We start from the raw sequence: 5,638 nt of genomic DNA, 5'->3' as shown, positions 1-5,638 counted from the left end.
CCCGCCCATGCTTACCTAGCTCCTGGAGACCCGGTCCCTCTCGGGAGGGTAACAAGGGAAAGTGTTCAGTGCAGATCAGTGAGTAAGCACAAGCCCGCCTTGTTTCAGTACCTTTCAGGATTACATAGAAAAAAGATGTATGCCTAGGAAGCGGTGGGTTCTGATCTTAAATAAATGTGTACCTCCCAAGTGACTAAGGAGTTCTCTCTTTATTGTACAAACTCACACAGACACACTCTGGTTCTAGAAATATGCACTTGTATATAGATTCAGCTATATAAGATAAACTAGCAATGAAAGAAATATTGCAACCATTTACAGAAGTTAATGATTTAATACATAATTTGCAAAAGTTTTTCCATACAGTATTATTTATGTTTTTCAAAGTTTCCAATCTCTAATTCTCTTGCTCATGTGACTTTAGTGTCAGTTCAACAATTTTTTGGCCCCACTTCCCACATGTCTGTAAGAAGTAAAATCTTTACCCAATTCCCCTCAATCCCTTCTTCAAGCATTTCTGAAAATCTTTAAGGAATGCTTCCATTTCCCACAAATGTCAGTTACCTGCTAAATGGATTTCCAGATAGGTAGATGTTTTGTTCCATGTCACTGCTCTCTTCCCTCAAGATCATCCCTAATCATCTTTCACCTGGTCTGTCCAGGCTGTTTATTTGTATCACTTCTCCCCATTTTTGGACCTGGGCTTTGTGAACATTTCAAGGCAGAGTTTAGACTAAGTCACCACAGGCAAGAAAGATTTACTGAAGAGGTGAGGAAAGCAGAAGGGGATTGGAAGGCAGGACATCAAATCTTGTAGTCATAGGCCATAAAATAAGTAAATAAAGACATCATCAAGTAGATTCCAACTCATGGTGACCCCATGTATTGCAGAGTAGTAGATCAGGGCTCCAGGTGGTTTGCAAGGCTGTGGCATTTTCGAAGAGCACAATGCTTTTCTTCTGTAGCACCTCGCAGGGGCCTCCATCTGCCAGCCTTTTGCTTAGTACCCCAGTGTTTAACCATTTATGATCCCCATAAATGGGTAGCTATACTCAGTCAAAGACTGTATCTTTCCCAAATTAGTTTCTTCTGCTTTGCCTAGATGTTTCCAAATCCTAAAGTGAAGAAAGCTTTCTCCTAAGGCAGGGGATTCTCACCATGCTTCCCTACTCAGAGTTTGAGTTACTCTTCTCCACTCTTCTGAATAGCAATAAGAATGGGGGAAAAAAAAAAATTCTCCATTTTCCTTCTTAATCCCAGCCTCAGTTCTCACAGTGGAAACAACTCCTATATGTATATGTATATATATATATATGTATAGATATATGTGTGTGTGTGTGTATATGTGGGTATATTTATGTATATATGTGTGTGTATATATGTATACACACACACACACCTACATATATGTACATATACATACATATACATACACACATATATATGTATATACACACATATATAACTATATATAACTATATCTCTATCTATCTATCTATCTATCTATCTATATATAGTTGTTATGTGCCATCAAGTTGGTCCTGACTCATAGAGACCCCTCCTTGGGTTTCCAAGGTGGTATCTCTCCAATGTAGATTGTCCAAGCTTCCTTCCAAGGAGTGGCTGGTGGGTTTGAACCACCAGCCTTCTGGTTAGCAGTCAAGTACCTTAGGCACTATGCTACCAGAGCTCCTATATATATGTTATTATAATGGCACTGGAAATAAGAGTTATTAATACATATATAGTTTTTCATGTTATTCATGGAAACACTAATAGAAATATGCAGTGAAGTTGTTATAACTAATAATACAATATGACATTATTACACTATCATACAATTCTATCATATTTATATATATATATTATATGTACATATATATATTATATATGTACAATATATATACATATATTTTTTTTTACAGAAATTAAGTTATTTATTTTCTAGAAATCTCCCAATTCAGAAGAGGAATTCCTTCTTCCTTGCATAAGTAAAAGACTCATTTAAGTTATCACCCGTCTTATTAAGACAACGTACTAAATCAACTTCACAGATGAATCCAAACATTTACTTAGAGAAACTAAGAAGATGATGCAGTTTTAAACAGTGTTTTAGTCCCTACCAACCCCATGCCATCTCTCTGTCACTTTAAACCATAAACTTTCAAAATCATCAGAGTTCAAGTTCAATTGTGGAATCCCACTAAAATCCTATAACCTAGGTTTAATAGGGAGAGACAAACAACTATAAATCTAAATCATTGAAGAAAGAAGAAGGTAGTTAGAAGAAGGTAATCATCCTAACATTTAATATTATGTGGAAATCATATTTATAATCTCATTAGAATTATGAGTGATAAAGTTAAAAAAAATATATATATATATTGTTTTAGGACTGTTCTTGAAAGTAATTTGTGGGGAGACCATGCTTTTGTAGAAATTTTCTATAAAATTTCCAGGTACACCACCAAACTTAAAGCTACTGTTCGATATTGTTGTTTGAATAACCCTCATGGAATTAACAATAATAAAGCACGGGAGCTGGATTCTCAAATGTTCTAGGAAGAAACTTTATCTTAGACTACACTCAATGTATCAAACTATTTAAAAGCAATTGGCATAGGCAGTGAACCATCACTCGCAGACTCATGAATATCACAGATAGGAGAGTGAATGTTCAGGTGAGTTTTGTCTGAGGCAGTAACTGTAGGTCAAAATGCTGCTTTGTAGTTTCTAGTTGCAATTCATAATTTCTAGTGGTTCAAACTATGATGACTTCTTATTTATAGACAACGGACCAAATAAATGGCTTTGGGAATGTTATTATAATGGCACTGGAAATAGGAGTTATCAATACATATATAGTTTTTCATGTTATTCATGGAAACAGTAATAGAAATGTGAAGTGAAGTTGTTATAACTAATAATACAATATGACATTATTACACTATCATACAATTCTATCATATTTTTACTTGTATGCCTTACTTTTGTCAATGAATACTAAATGATGGAAAATCATACCACAGCTAATTGTCACTTTTATATTAAAATACTGTACTTGCAGGAGCTCTGGTGGTGTGGTGCCTAAAGCAGTTCAAACCATAGGAAGGAAGATTGGGCAATCTACTTCCATAGTGATACAGGCTCTGAAACCCAAGGAAGGGTCGCTATGAGTTGGAGCTGACTTGACGGCAGTATTTGCGGCAGAATTCAACAAACACTTGTTTCTTCTTACATCATTCCTCCAAGATGATTATATAATTATCAACAGGTAAGCTGTAGAATTTGTCTTTCTGTCCTTTTGGATAATGGTAATATCACCTTCTTTGATACATTGCATAGTTTCAAATTGCAGGATGCAGCCTTTAACCTAGTTTCCTGCCTGTAGCAGGCATTTGTAATGTAGTTTGATGGAACTGAATTGCAATCACCCCCATGTTTCTATTACCTGGCTCTTTTTCTGCCAGAATATATGACATTCATGCAATTACAGTGGCTAGAATATTCTGCCACTAGGACCCTATTTCCACCCTGTCTAAACTATGTTAGGAAGCAATATCTTCCAGAGTGTTATATACCACCATCATCTCTCTGTGCTTTATGTCTGTCATATATGCACTTCCTGTTTTGTTTACTATGCCTGGAAGTTTCTAGCCAGATGTAAGAAGAAATAAAGAATGAGGAAACTACCCAAATATCTTTCTCAAATTATAATCCCAAAGAAAGAACAGATATGTAGGAATTTTTGTTTTTTAATTAAAAATGAACTTAAGTGGAATGAGATACATTTTCCTATTTATTTTCAAGCAGATAGGCACTCTAGTTGCATAAGATGGGCTCAGTATTGTTCTTATAAATTTCTTGGTATTTGTCCTGAAAGTCTAACATTTGACTGAATTTTTATTACTGGCATATGCCATAATCGTGAATTATCATCATTTACAATCTGATAGAAATCATGTATATAATGTGAGAGTTCCTATATCAAAGACTATTCTCCAAAAATCATTTTAAAACAGAAATAAAAATCCATAAAGGCATTAATTACTTACTTAACATATTCATGGGCGTGTGAGTGTTGTGATGTTAAGCACATTGAAAAGTGGAAAGTCCTATCCTGTCACAAATTTCTCCCATGATAGTCCAATACGATGTCCATGAAAAATTATATTAAGACCTAGAAAACATAAACACAGTTAAATGTGATAAAATTTACCATCAAGGGCATCTTTGAAAAGGAGATGAGTGTGAGACAAAGGTTGGATATCATCCCGGGGTAACAGGAAGTCAGAGTTGTCTACAGAAGTGATATAGGATAGAGTACTATCAAGCAATGTGTAGTGATTAAGGGGTTTCTACAGATAGGAAATGGTAGGGCTATGTGATTTCTTTGGATCTTTTCATGGCTTGGACTATCCTTGGATTTGTTTCAGGTCAGGGTATCTCAACAAATGTTTGGTAACTACATTAAATCAACATATACGCTTGTATATGTTGTCCACTCACAGAGTTCCTTCACTGCTACACAGGTCTAACTATCTTGACCTAAATTAATAAACTTTCCTCAATACGATAACATCCAATTGTGGCTGGCTCGTTCACCATATCTTATGTCCATAAAGCCTGAAATTTCTGTGATTACACAATTCATGAGGTAGGATCACAATGATAAAACCAAGGTAAGGTTTAGGAAGCATAGGTTTAGGGTGATGATAAATTGGAGTAGGCAAGGAGAAGGGCACTGGTAGCTTTAAATATTTCCCTAGGCCTAGACCTGAAGAATAATCATGAATATTTCCAATTTTTTCTCTTCAATTCTCAATTGTGTTCAAATGGAAATAAGCCCTTTCTGTTCTTTAATTCTGATCTCACTGTTTTATGCATGTATTTATGTGAAATTACTTATATTTGATCATAATAATTTGCTGCTTTATTTAATAGACTAGCTACTTTTTCTATTAATTTTTTTTTTTTTTTAAATTGTGATTTGGGTGAAGATTTAGAGAGCAATTTCACTTTCTATACAGCAGTTCACATATACTTTGCCTCATGTCATTGACCACAGTTTACCACAATGCAACATCTCTCCTCCCACTTCCTCCCCATAGTTACCTCTTCCCAGTGTCTATCCCTCCATACTCTCCTGCCCCCTGAACTGTCTCCCTGTGCATAAGTAGCCCTTCCTTCTCCCATGATTGTTCTCTCCAGGACGTGTGTCTACTTGAGGTAAATGTTTAACTCATATGCCTGTACATTGTTTGGCTGGAAACAACAGGGGTAGGTTCAATTACAGACCTGAAGGGCAGCTAGGGGCCATAGCCTCAGTGGTTCTACCATGCTCTATTGGACCAGCAAACCTGGTCCCCACCATCTTTTTTTTTTTTTTTTCCTCCAAATGATTTTGAGTTTTGCTCCACATTGTTCTCACTCTCTATTGAGGATCTCCTACATCCTTTCCAAGTGGATGACAGTGGTAGCCAGGCACCATCTAATTCTTCTGGTCTCATAGTTGTATAGGTTGCAGACGGATGGTGTACCAGTCGCGAGGACTGATTGTTTCCATTAATTTTGGTTTTCTTCTTTCTTCTTTGCTCTTGATGAGGAGAGACCCATCGTTGCATCTAGATGGCAGCTT

This window comes from Orycteropus afer, unplaced genomic scaffold, assembly GCF_000298275.1.
Source record: "Orycteropus afer afer isolate SDZICR_OR568_19922 unplaced genomic scaffold, OryAfe1.0 scaffold00161, whole genome shotgun sequence".
Taxonomy (NCBI): domain Eukaryota; kingdom Metazoa; phylum Chordata; class Mammalia; order Tubulidentata; family Orycteropodidae; genus Orycteropus; species Orycteropus afer.
Note: the sequence above shows the minus strand (reverse complement) of the source record.